We start from the raw sequence: 14,009 nt of genomic DNA, 5'->3' as shown, positions 1-14,009 counted from the left end.
TGAGCTCCCATTTCTCAGCGCTGGGATTGGCAAGCATTTAGACGTGAAACAGCACACCCTGCTGGCGAGGCAGGGGAACCAGGCCCTCCCAGACGACACAGCTGGCGGAACAGGACTACATGGGTGTTTAGCATAAAAGCTAACAAAATATGTCTGCACTTCTGACCCAGCAATCCCACTCACAAAAATCTACCATGAAGATACCCTTCCACCAATGTGAAAATCCATATACACCAGGTTACTCACGGCAGCACAGTTCGCCACCGTAAGAGCCTGGAAACAAACTAAATACCTGCATGCAGGAGAGACACTGGGTGGACTTCGCTGCATCCCTGCAAGGAACACTACGCAGCTCTGCAGGGGAGCCGGGAAGAGCTCCCTGGCCAATGAAGTGGTTTCCAGGACACACAGCTAAATGCACAGAGCACAGCGCCACTTTCACGTGCGAAAGAAAAGGTATAAGGCCAGGCGCAGTGGCTCACACCTGTAATCCCAGCACTTTGGGAGCCCACTTGAGCCCAGGAGTTTGAGACCAGCCTGGGCAACATAGCAAGACCCTGTATTTCTCTATAAAAACATAAAAAAATTAGCTGGGCATGGTGGCACACACCTGTGGTCTCAGCTAAGTCAGGAGGCCGAAGCGGCAGGATCACTTGAACCCAGGAGGTGAAGGCTGCAATGAGCTGTGATTACACCACTGCACTCCAGCCTAGGCAACAGAGAAAGACTCTGTCTCCAAAAAAAAAAAGAAGGGGACATTAAAAAAATACACATCTGCTTCTATGAGCTGCCCTGAAAGGCTGAGCCAGACACTAACGAGATTCCTTTCCTGCAGGGGGTGGGCAGGAATGGGGAGGAGAAAGGGGGTTGATGACACTTCTCCGCCCATGTCTTTTTGTGCAGTCCTCACTCTGGAACCATGCTAATGTTCTATACACTACATCACGTATGTTGAATCAAGGAATCAATCAACAGGCAACTAAAATCAGCAAGAGTTGAGGAGGAAAATCCTTGTCCAAAACACAAACAAAAACAAGTAAACCAAACCTTATTTCAAGCAAACAATATAACCACAGTAAAGAAGGGGGAAAAAAATGGAAGAACTAATCCATGTAAACTTTTAAATACAGTTTGGGACTGTATGTCTTTGAGATAAACAAAAAAGAAATATTGGCTCCTACCCTGGAGGATGCTTTTACGGTAGGCAGTGGGTGGATTCTCACTGTCAGCCAAGGGAGTTACAAATAACGATGGGGAAAGATGGTAAGGGACCCTGGGTGTGGGGCTGGAACTAGAGGTTTCAGTGTGAACTCATGGGCATTAATGGGGATGGATGGATGGATGGATGAATAAATGGATGTATGTATGGATGGATGGATGGACAGACAGATGGATGGATAGGTGAATGAACAGATGGACGGTTGGATGGATGGATAGGTGGATGGATGGATAGGTGAATGGGTGGGTGGATGGATGGATGGATGGACAGACAGACAGATGGATAGATGGATGGATAGGTGAATGAATAGATGGATGGATGGATATGTGAATGGGTGGATGGATGGGTGGGTGGGTGGACGGATGGATGGATAGATAGGTGGGTGGGTGGGTGGACAGGTGGATAGATGGATAGGTGAGTAAATGGGTGGATAGGTGGGTGGCTGGATGGATGGATAGATGGATAGGTTGGTAGGTGGGTGGGTGGGTGGACAGGTGGATAGATGGATAGGTGAGTAAATGGGTGGATTGGTGGGTGGATGGATGGATGGATAGATGGATAGGTTGGTGGGTGGGTGGGTGGGTGGACAGGTGGATAGATGGATAGGTGAGTAAATGGGTGGATTGGTGGGTGGATGGATGGATGGATGGATAGATGGATAGGTTGGTGGGTGGGTGGGTGGGTGGACAGGTGGATAGATGGATAGGTGAGTAAATGGGTGGATGGATGGATAGGTGGGTGGGTGGGTCGGTGCGTGGACAGGTGGATAGATGGATAGGTGAGTAAATGGGTGGATAGGTGGGTGGCTGGATGGATGGATAGATGGATAGGTTGGTAGGTGGGTGGGTGGGTGGGTGGACAGGTGGATAGATGGATAGGTGAGTAAATGGGTGGATTGGTGAGTGGATGGATGGATGGATAGATGGATAGGTTGGTGTGTGGGTGGGTGGGTGGACAGGTGGATAGATGGATAGGTGAGTAAATGGGTGGATGGATGGATAGGTGGGTGGGTGGGTCGGTGCGTGGACAGCTGGATAGATGGATAGGTGAGTAAATGGGTGGACGGGTGGGTGGATGGATGGATGGATGGATGGATAGATGGATAGGTGGGTGGGTGGGTGGGTGGCTGGACAGGTGGATAGATGGATAGGTGGGTGGGTGGGTGGGTGGCTGGACAGGTGGATAGATGGATAGGTGAGTAAATGGGTGGATGGGTGGGTGGGTGGATGGGTGGGTGGGTGGATGGATGGATGGATAGATGGATAGATGGACAGGTGGGTGGGTGGACAGGTGGATAGATGGATAGATGAGTAAATGGGTGGATGGGTGGGTGGATAGATGGATGCAGAGATGGCTACAAATGTCAGGTGTCTGTATGTATACATGTGTATTCACATATACACACACAATGTACATGTGTGTAAGATGTACACACATCTACTTCCCAGCTCTGTCTGATTAGAGGACCTAGAAGCAAAGACACCCCAGTAGCACTGAGCACACGGAGCACCTGGATCTTGGTTTCTAAGTGGCATTCTCCACAAACAGAACCAGGGCTCCTTGGAGATTGGTCAATCCCAGGGATCGACCATGAGGGAGACTACAGGATGAGCTGGGAGCATCCCAGTGCCAAAAAGTTGGGAAGTGCTCCGAGCAGGGTGGGGACATGTCAAATGGCCCAGGAGCCAGCTCGACTGGGCTCTTTCTGGAAAAATGTGGAGCCATCTGAGCAACCAGATCAATCGTGATGGTAGTGGATTATAACCCATTGAACAAAGTAAGAATCCACAAGCCCACCCTGATAGAAATAAGAAAGGAACAAGGGACAGCTGTCCTGTATAGGAGACATCAACTAATAAATGCAGAAGAAATGACAGGACTAGAAAACCACCATGAGGCAAGAATCAATGTCTGCTGAAACAAGCAGTGAATGTTTGAGGAGTAACAGCATGTTTACACTGGCCTCCCCATGAGATGCAAATGGTACAATAGTAATGTTAGGGTGGGGAAACCTGGCGGGCCCACCTTAACCAAAGGATCAAGGTTAACATCACCAGAAACGGGACAAATTAGCATGATGGGCCTCTTGATAGGGCACACTAAGAAGGACCCAATGTCGGCTCCAGGACTTTCCTGCCAAAAGTGTGTGGCCTGAATCTGGTCCTGAGGAACCATCAGACAAACCCACCTGGGGGACATTTAACAGAATGACAGCCTGTACGCCCCCAAAACATCAGAGTCAGAGAACCCAGAGACAGGAGCAGCCCCAGGTTAAAAGGAACCGACAGGCAAGACGAGTGAGTGCTGTGTTGATCCTGGATTCTCTTCTGACTCTTAAGGACATTACTGCAAAGTCAGAATAGGGTCTGTAGATTTGATTTTATCAGTGTGAATTTCTGATTTTGATAACTTGATAGAAAAACTCCTTGTCTGGGGGAAATACACACTGAAGGAGAGGCAAAGGGATGTCATATCTGCCACACACTGACAGTTTAGGAAGAAGTGCAGGGAGAGAGAATGAGAGGAAAGGATTAAAGGCAAAGCGGGGAATGTCGCCACATGGGGGTCCTGGGTGAAAGGTGTCTGGGAATTCTTCCTATTATTCTTGCAATTTTGGGGTCAGTCTGAAATTATGTCCAAAAAATTTTTATTAAAACAAAAACAAACAAAAAAAAAGGGAAGTGTTTGGGTGAAGAGCCAAGAAAACCCAGGACAGACGCAGGCTTGGTCACCTGGCACTTCCTTCTGGAACCTTCCACACAAAGGGAGGTGCAGCCCACCTACATCTTTGCCAGGCACTCAACAGGGTCTGGGGAGCACCACGGGCAAAGGCCACCTGTCCGTCCACTGCCCCCAGGCGAGGGGATGGAGCCACACAGAGCGGGGATGCCAGCAGACTTGGGCCCCCAAGCAGGCTCCCACCCAGTCAGGAGGCAACCCCTGGCAGACACACGAGGACCAGTCCATGTTTCACACTTATTTATAGGTATCTGATGTTCCATAATTAACCATTTAAAACCATAATCATTAACTAAATAATCTATGCATCTACAAACCTGCCTTGTAATTTCATGGTTGTCTGGGAGCCCCAAGGCCTGGGTGGAGAGGGACAGCAGTGCAGAGTGGCACGTCCGCCCCTCACTCCTGGCCCTGGGGCCCGCCAGGTCTAGCGACCTCCTGGAGTGTCACTGTCTTTCTGGGGCATGCGGCCTTTGGAACAGACCAGACAGTAAGGATGAAGAGGCTGATGACGAGGTCCTGGGGCCCCCATGCAGGCATGACTCTGAGTGCCTGGCATGGCTGACCAGCCCACCAACCCGAGGAGGCAGGGATGACTCTGAGTGCCTGGCATGGCTGACCAGCCCACCAACCCGAGGAGGCAGGGATGACTCTGAGTGCCTGGCATGGCTGACCAGCCCACCAACCGGTGGAGGCAGGGACCGCTATTCCAGCCCACTGCCCAGGAGAGGAAACTGAGGCACAGGCAGGAAGTGGCCTGCCCTAGATCACACAACTAACAACCAGGGAGCCAAGGAGGCAGCTCCAGACCTGAGCGCCACCCACTGGGTATGCAGGCCCAGCCGGCTGGGGTGGACATGTTGGAAACACAAAGCCCAGCCCACCTCGCCGCCTCCAGATGGCAGGTCCTCATGAACCACAGAAGGACATGGTGGAAGCCAGGGGCCGACGCTCCTGGACTCCTAGGGCGGGGGAAACCTCTCTAAGTGGGACACAAACTCGGAAGCCCTAAAGGGAAGGACACATCAGGCAACTTGAAAACATCCTATGTAACAACGCACCAAAAATAAAACTAAAAATAAGTGAGGAACTGAGAAAAAAAGGTAACACAATAGGGTGGTAATAGCCCGGGTACAGAGAGGGTTATTCCAAAACAGGGGTTCTCCACCAAGGCTGATCGTGCCCCCAGAGGATGCTTTCCGATGTCTAGGGACATTTATGGCTGTCACGACTGAGGGTGGTGCTGGCGTGGAGTGGGTGGAGGCCAGGGATGCAAAGAACCCACTCACCCAGACCCACACTGCCCAACCACGCAGCTGTGCCCACAGGGAACACTGGGAGGTCTGGGGATGTCTGTGGTTGTCACGACTAGGGGGTGCTCCTGGCATGCAGTGGGTGGAGGCCAGGGATGCTGCTCAGCACCCTGCAGGGCCCAGGACAGCCCCACCCCAGAGAAGGACCCAGCTCAAGATAACAAGAGTGCCGAATTTGAGAAGCTTTGGGTTTGTTTTTTTGTTTTTAAGTCAAGAAAAAAAACACACCAAATCAACAAGCAGGCAAAGGCTATGAACTGGCAACTCAAACAAGAACCAGCACGAGGAGACAGGTTGTAAGGAGGGGCAGAGACCAGAGCTGTCCCCAACACAATGACTGTCCCACACCACTGCAGGGGCACAAATTCAGACCACCTCAGGGGACAGCTGAGCAACACGCTTCAAAATAAACTCCAGCCTGGACAACATGGCGAGACCGCGTCACTACTAAAAAAAAAAAAAAAATTAGCCAGATGTGGTAGTGCACACATGTGGTCCCAGCAACTTGGAAGGCTGAGGCAAGAGATCGCTTGAGCCCAGGGGGCTGAGGCTGCAATGAGCTGTGATCATGCCACTGCACTCCAGTCTGGACGACAGAGCAGGTCCCCCTCTCAAAAACATAAAAATAAAACAGGCACACACACACTCTGAGCAACCCCACCTAGAAGGGCTGGCAGCAAGGATGTGGCCAGCAGCATTGTTTACAAGAGAAAAAAGTAGTTTGGCGCAGTAGCTCACGTCTATAATCCCAACGCTTTGGGAGGCTGAGGCAGGCTGATCACCTGAGGTCAGGAGTTTGAGACCAGCCTGGCCAACATGGAGAAACCCCATCTCTACCAAAAATACAAAAATTAGCCAGGCGTGGTGGCACATGCCTGTAATCCCAGCTACTCAGGAGGCTGAGGCAGGAGAATCACTTGAACTGGGAGGAGGAGGCTGCGGTGAGCTGAGATCACACCACTGCACGCCAGCCTGGGCGACACAGCGAGACACTGTCTAAAAAGAAAGAAAGAGAGAGAGAAAAGTAAGTGCTCATTAGTAGGAGAATGGGTAAGTAAATTACACATATCTGTACCAAAATAAAGGACTGCAGAGCCACTGAGAAGCAAAGATCTACGCGTGACACCGCAGCGACCAGGAGCGCCAACACCAAGACAGGCCATTTCAGGGTCGCAGGATGCAGGGACATTTGTAGTTCACATGCCAACCATACTTACATATCCCTTTTATAAAAACAACGAGTATTTAAAAGGAGCCGGCCTGGGATGCTGTGCTGGGACCCAAGGTCCCTCCAGCAGCTCACTGGCTGCTCTGCGTAGAGGATGAGAGTGCATCTCAGGAAAGGGATGCATATTCCTGGGGTTCAATGATCATCAAAACGATGATGGCACCCACTCTCTACCAATTCAAATTAAAAATGCCAAGCCTCGGCCAGGCACAGAGGATCATGCCTGTAATCCTAGCACTTTGGGAGGCCAAGGTAGGCGGATTGGTTGAGGTCAGGAGTTCGAGACCAGCCTGGCCAACATGGAGAAACTCCGTCTCTACTAAAAACACAAAAATTAGCTGGATGTGGTGGCAGGTGCCTGTAATCCCAGCTACTCAGGAGGCTGAGGCAGGAGAATCGCTTGAACCCAGGATTCTTGCTCTGTTGCCCAGAGTAAGAATCCATCTCAAAAAAAAAAAAAGACCTGCCTCCAAGTGGGTGAGACCCACTGACACAGATTTGGAGTCTTGTGTCAGGAACAGGGCTACAAACTCATCAGTTTCAGTGGTGCAAGGGAGATGAAAAGAAGCCAGAAACACAAGGAGAGGGATGACAGGGGAGCTGGTGTCCTTCCCAAGCCCTGCTCCCGAGACAGTGGGGTCTCCAAATGGTTTTCATGATCACAGGTCCTAAGAGGGCTTTGATGTGCTCATTTCACTGAATGTGAGGAGGAATGAGCAAAAGAAGAGGCACCATTCAGGCAAACAAACACATCAGCATCCTTGAAAACCCAAGCCATTGAACTGATTAAGTGAAATCCTGATTGCTAAGCACAGTTCAAAAGGAGTAAGCACAGCCTTGCTTCAAACGATATTGGGGATCTGAAGTCGATTCTGAGAAGTTAAGATGCCTATAAGACCGACAGCAACTACTAAGAAAATACTTCCAAAAATATAGTGCTAACAATCATGAATTAAAATATTACACTAGAAAATATTCACTTAATGCAAAAGAAAACATCAAAGAAGGAATAAAGGAACAAAATAGAAAACAAAAAGGGAAATGGCAGATACAAATCCAACTATATCAATAACGGCATTAAATATGAATGGATTAAACATCCAATCAAAAGACAGAAATTGTCAGACTGGATTTAAAAAACAAGATCCAACCATATACTATACTATATACTGTCTTCAGGGGACACTTTTTTTTTTTTTTTTTTTGAGAGACAGAGTTTCACTCTTGTTGCCCAGGCTGGAGTGCAATGGCATGATCTTGGCTCACTGCAATCTCCACCTCCCGGGTTCAAGTGATTCTCCTGCCTCAGCCTCCCGAGTAGCTGGGACTACAGGCATGCGCCACCACGCATGTGTATTTTTAGTAGAGACGAGGTTTCTCCATGTTGGTCAGCCTGGTCTCAAATTCCCAACCTCAGGTGATCCACCCGCCTCGGCCTCCCAAAGTGCTGAGATTACAGGCGTGAGCCACTGCGCCCAGCCAGGGGACACTCTTTAGATTCAAAGATACGAACAGGCTGAAAATAGGCTGGGCACAGTGGCTCACACCTGTAATCCCAACACTTCGGGAGGCCTAGGCAGGCAAACTGCTTGAGCCCAGGAGTTCGAGGTCAGCTTAGGCAATGTGGCAAAACCCGTCTCTACAGAAAAAACACAAAAATTAGCCAGGTATGGTGGTGCATACCTGTCGTTCTAGCTCTTTGGGAGGCTGAGATGAGATAAAAGAATTGTTTGAGCCCGGGAGGTCGAAACCCTGTCTCAAAAAAGACAAAACAACAATAACAACAACAAAAAAAAACAACACGCTGAAAATATAAAAATTAAACGTGTAACATGCAAACAGGAACCATAAGAAAGCTGGAGTGGCTACACTAACATCAGACAAAATAGACTTAAAAAAAAAATGTGCCAGGTGTGGTATAATGACTCATGCCTGTAATCCAAGCACTTTGGGAGGCCAAGGTGGGAGGATCACTTGAGTTCAGGAGTTTGAGACCAGCCTGGGCAACATAGTAAGACCTCATCTCTGTTAAAAATCAAAAAAATTAGCCAGGAGTGGCAACACACACCTGTAGTCCCAGCTACTTAGGATGCTGACGCAGGAGGATTACTTGAGCCCAGGAGGTTGAGGCTGCAATGAGCCATGATCACACCACTGCACTCCAGACTGGGCAAAAGTGCAAGACTCCATCTCAAAAAAAAAAAAAAAAAAAGTTACTAGAGATAAAGAGGGACATTTTATAATGATAAAAAGGTGAATCCATTAGCAAGATACAGCAATTATAAACATATATGCATCTAATAACAGAGCCCCAAAATACATGAAGCAAAAAATGACAGAAATAAAAGGAGAAGTAATTCAACAATAGCTGGAGATGTCAATACCTTCACTTTCTTTTTTTTTTTTTTTTCCTTGAGATGGAGTCTCACTCTGTCGCCCAGGCTGGAGTGTAGTGGGGTGATCTCAGCTCACTGCAACCTCTGCCTCCCGGGTTCAAGCGATTCTGGTGCCTCAGCCTCCCGAGTAGCTGGAATACAGGCATGCGCCACCACACTCGGCTAATTTTTGTGTTTTGCCTTGTTGGCCAGGCTGGTCTCAAACTGCTGACCTCAGGTGATCCACTCACCTCGGCCTCCCAAAGTGCTGAGATTACAGGCATGAGCCCCCATGCCCGGCTCATACCCTCACTTTCAATAAAAGATAACACAACTAGCAGAAGAGCAACAAAGAGAGAGACTTGAGCACTATAAGCCAAAAGAATCTATAGAACATATTCTCTTCTCAGTACATATGGAACATTCTCCAGGATAAACCATATGTTAGTCCATAAAACAAGCCTCATTAAATTGAAAAGAATTCAGATCATCCAAAGTAAGTTCTCCAACCACAATGGAAATTAGAAATCAACAACAGAAAGTAATTTGGGGATTCACAAGTACATGGAAATTAACCAACATACTCCTAAATAATCACAGGGTTGAACAGGAAGAAAATATTAGAAAATATTTTGAGGTGAATAAAAATGAACTCACAACAAAGTAAAACTTATAGGATGGCCAGACACAGTGGCTCATGCCTGTAATCCCAGCACATTGGGAGGCCAAGGTGAGAGGAATGCTTGAACCCAGGAGTACAAGACTAGCCTGGGGAAATATAGTGAGACCTCCTCTCCACAAAATTATTTTTTAAATTAGCCAGGCATAGTAGCACATGCCTCTGGTCCCAGCTACTTGGTGGGCTGAGGTGGGAGGATTGCTTGAGCTCGGGAGGTCAAGGCTGCAGTGATTTGTGACTGCACCACTGCACTCCAGTCTGGGCAACAGAGCAAGATCCTATCGCAAGGAAAAAAAAAAAAGTACAGGTTGCAGCTAAAGCAGTACTTAGAGGGAAATTTATAATTGCCTATACAGTTTTTAAAAAGAGGAAGATCTCAAATATTAATTTAAGCATCTCCCTTAAGACACTGGAAAAAGAAGAGCACACGGAAACTAAGGCAGATGGAGCACAGTACGTAACAAAGATAACGAGCAAAAATAAACAAAATAGAGACAGCCAATGAAACCAAAAGTCGGTCCCTTGAAAAGACCGGTAAAACTGTCGAAGGTAAATGTCTTCGTGACATTTTGTTATCTGCACAGATTCCTGGAACCGCCACTGCAATCAGATACAGAGCTGTTCCGTCAACACAAAGGAACTCACTCTGCTTCCACTCTGTTGCCCCCAGGCCCTGGCAACCTTGGATCTTGTCCTCCATCTCTGGAGAACTCAAATTGCTAAAATCAGGAATGAAAGATGGGACCTTACCACTGCCACCCGTCTCACAGAAATAAGCAGAATGAGAAAACAACACCCGTATGGAGAACTACTGAGTAATAAAAGAAAGTAACTACTGATACACACAACAACTTCGACAGATTGCAAGCGAAAAAACCCAACCCCAAGAGGTTAAATACGCTGTGATTCCATCTACATAACATTCTCAAAAGGGCAAGGTTACAGAGATGCAGAGATCCTCAGCCGTCGCCAGGGCCTGGGGGTGACAGAAGGGAGAAGCAGAGCGTTCCTTTGTGTTGACAGAACAGTTCTGTATCTTGATTGCAATGGTGGTTCCTGGAATCTGTGCAGGTAACAGAATGTCGCAAAGACTCTACCAAAAGAATGAGCCAGTGCTAACACTGAGGACGCCTGAGGAAGGTCTGAAGCCACAGTGTCCTGTGTCAATTTCCTAGTTTTAACGGGACACTAAAGTTATGTAAAATGTTACCACTGGAGAAAGCAGGGTGAAGCCTAGGGAAACCTCTTTATTATTTTTGCAACACCTTGGCAGTCTATAATTCATTCTTATTTTTGCTTTTGTAGAGACAGGGTCTCACTGTGTTGCCCAGGCTGGTCTCGAACTCCTGGACTCAAGTGATCCTCCCACCTCTGCCTCCCAAAGTGCCTGGATGACAGGTGTGAGCCACCACACCCAGCCTCTGTAATTCTTTAAAAATTAAAAGTTAACAAAAATAATATGAGGGCTATTTCACCACATATGGGGGTAGGGCAGGGGGTGTTGCCATGGGTTGATGGTTTTGGGGCTGGGTGAGGGGCCTGGGGGGCTCGTTATTCCATGTTGTCTACCTTTCTGTGTAGTCAAATTCTCCATAACAGTGTTTTTATTTTTATTTTTTGCTTTACTATTTTTTGAAACCGAGTCTCACTCTGTCGCCCAGGCAGGAGTGCAGCGGCACAATCTCAGCTCACTGCATCCTCCGCCTCCTGGGTTCAAGCAATTCTCCTGTCCCCTCCGTAGTAGCTGGGACTACAGGCGCCCGCCATCACGCCCAGCTAATTTTTGTATTTTTAGTAAAGACAAGGTTTCACCATATTGGTCAGGCTGGTCTCGAACTCCTGACCTCAGGTGGTCCGCCCACCTCAGACTCCCAAAGTGCTGGGATTATAGGCATGAGCCATCATACCCGGCCCATAATAAAGTTTTTAAAAAAAAAAAATAAAGGGAACCAACACAAGAATAGCACTAAGAAGGGCCTTATCCATCCGGGTTTATAAATATCCTTCAAAATGCACAGTGTTAGAATTACGGGCCATCTCATTGAATATTCTCCCCAAAACAAAGGCCGGAGAGGCGACCAGAACTAGTTCAGTGTTTGTACAACACAGATCTAAAAGAGACACTGGATTACCCCCAGGCCAACTTCCATAATGACAGTATTAAAACACGGCATGTGAGCTTTGCCCAATACTCATGACCTCTAGATGAGCTCTCCGCGGGCCCAGGATCCCAGGCACAGCCCTCCCATCTCCTTGCCACGCTGCCTTCAGACTCAGGTAACAGATGCATCCTGCCAGAGGCCATCCGCCCCAGGCCCTCATTCCAGTACAGAAACCTGCACTGCTAAGTCAGGGCATGTCTGCCTCGGGCTCCACACAAGTGTCTCCCTTTCTAAGTCCCTGTTTCTGGGTGGAAGTGAACTGCTCTAACACCAAGGTTCTGACCCTCTTTTTGTGGGGCGGGGACAGGGTCTCACTCTTTTGCCCAGGCTGGAGTGCAGTGGTGCAATCATGGCTCACTGCAGCCTCAACCTCCTGGGTTCAAGCGATCCTTCTGCCTCAGCCTCCCAAGTAGCTGGGATTACAGGTGCCACCTCCATGCTCAGCTAAGCTTTTAATTTTTTTGTAGAGACTGGGTCTCATTATGTTGCCCAGCCTGGTCTTGAACTCCTGGCCTCAAGTGATCCTCCCACCTCAGCCCCCCAAAGCGCTTGGATTACAGGCATAAGCCACCCACTGCACCTGGCCCAAATTCTTTCTAAAGGAAATTAACAAGGGATGACATTAAAAGGAAGACTGAGTCAGACACCGTGGCTCACGCCTATAATCCCAGCACTTGGAGAGGCCAAGGCGAGTGGATCGCCTGAAGTCAGGAGTTCAAGACCAGTCTGGTGAACAAGGTGAAACCCTATCTCTACTAAAAATGCAAAAATTAGCCGGGCACAGTGGCGCATGCCTGTAATCACAGCTACTTAGGAGGCTGAGGCAGGAGAATCGCTTGAACCCAGAAGGCAGAGGTTGCAGTGAGCCAAAATCGTGCCCTTGTACTCCAGCCTGGACAACAAAGTGAAACTCCATCTCGCAAAAAAAAAAAAAAAAAGAAGAAGAAGAAGGCTGGGCGTGGTGGCTCATGCCTGTAATCCGAGCACTTTGGGAGGCTGAGGCAGGTGGATCACCTGAGGTCAGGAGTTCAAGACTAGCCTGGCCAACATGGTAAAACCCTGTCTCTACTAATAATACAAAAAAATTAGCTGGGCGTGGTGGTGCATGCCTGTAATCCCAGCTACTGGGGGAGGCTGAGGCAGGAGAATCGCTTGAACCTGGGAGATGGAGGTTACAGTGAGCCAAGATCGTGCCACTGCACTCCAGCCTGGGCGACAAAGCAAGACTCTGTCTCAAAACCAACAAACAAACAAACAAACAAAAAAAGACAAAGAAAAAGAAACAGAAACAGAAAAAAGAAAGGAAGACTGGCAGACACAGCCAACAGCACATGTGAACACGGCCCCCCTGCCCCACCATCCTTAGGCAAAGAACCAGCACTCTGCAAGCGGCTTCCACCCCAGGCCACAGGGCCCTTCACAGAGCACCCTGACGAGCCCTCCACGCCAGCGACTCACTTCTACCACTTCAGCGCTGTCCAGACAGCCACCCTCCCGTCCCCTCATCACAGACAAGGAAGCGGAGGCAAGGGACCGGCCCAGTGAGACTGTGAAATACATTTTGTCCTGTTTCCTGGCCTACGACTCCCCCAGATCCTCGGAATTCTCCGGTGTGCTAATGAGGTGACTAAGGGCTTGGCAGCCCCTCGGGAGCTGAGGGAATAGGGCTGCTCACTGAAAAGGCCCAGGCTGGACGGGAGGGGAGGGGCATGTGGCTGAAGGCTGACTTGATCAGCCAGGCCAATGCAGTGAGGTCACCCAAGCCTCTGCGAGGAAGCTGAGATAAAACCCGGAGGACTGGGTTGGAAGCTTCCCCACAGATGAATGCGTGGAGGTTCCTGGAGACGGCACAGCCCGGGGAGAGCACGGAACCCTCTGTGCCCCTTCCCACATCCCTCGCCCTACACACGTCTTCATCTGCCTCCTTTGTAAAATCCTTTCTAATAAGCTGGTAAACATAAGTAACAGCTCCCCTGAGTTTTGAGAGGTGCATTCGCAAATTAAGCTCAAAGAAGGGTTCATGAGGCTGGGCACGGTGGCTCATGCCTGTAATCCCAGCACTTTGGGAGGCCGAGGCGGGTGGATCACGAGGTCAGGAGATTGAGACCATCCTGGCTAACACGGTGAAACCTTGTCTCTACTAAAAATACAAAAAATTAGCCAGGTGTGGTGGCGGGCACCTGTAGTCCCAGCTACTCCGGAGGCTAAGGCAGGAGAATGGTGTGAACCTGGGAGGCGGAGCTTGCAGTGAGCCTAGATCGCGCCACTGCACTCCAGCCTGGGCAACACAGCAA

At 49.0% G+C, this 14,009-nt stretch overlaps 1 protein-coding gene across 7 annotated transcripts in view; it reads right to left on the bottom strand.

Annotated features, from left to right (window-relative positions):
- KDM4B (lysine demethylase 4B) overlaps nucleotides 1-14,009 on the bottom strand; it is a 185,892-nt gene that overhangs the window by 152,379 nt on the left and 19,504 nt on the right. For 2 of the 7 annotated variants that reach the window (XM_063701988.1, XM_063701989.1), the window contains exon 1: nucleotides 8,568-8,689. The exons of the other annotated variants lie outside the window; for them this stretch is intronic. The gene's annotated coding sequence lies outside the window, so the exon portion shown is untranslated. Of the gene's footprint in view, nucleotides 1-8,567; nucleotides 8,690-14,009 lie in introns of those variants that run through there. 7 annotated transcript variants of the gene reach the window in all.

Source organism: Gorilla gorilla, chromosome 20 (genome assembly GCF_029281585.2).
Source record: "Gorilla gorilla gorilla isolate KB3781 chromosome 20, NHGRI_mGorGor1-v2.1_pri, whole genome shotgun sequence".
Taxonomy (NCBI): Eukaryota; Metazoa; Chordata; class Mammalia; order Primates; family Hominidae; genus Gorilla; species Gorilla gorilla.
Note: the sequence above shows the minus strand (reverse complement) of the source record. Positions and strands in the feature narration are given on the sequence as shown.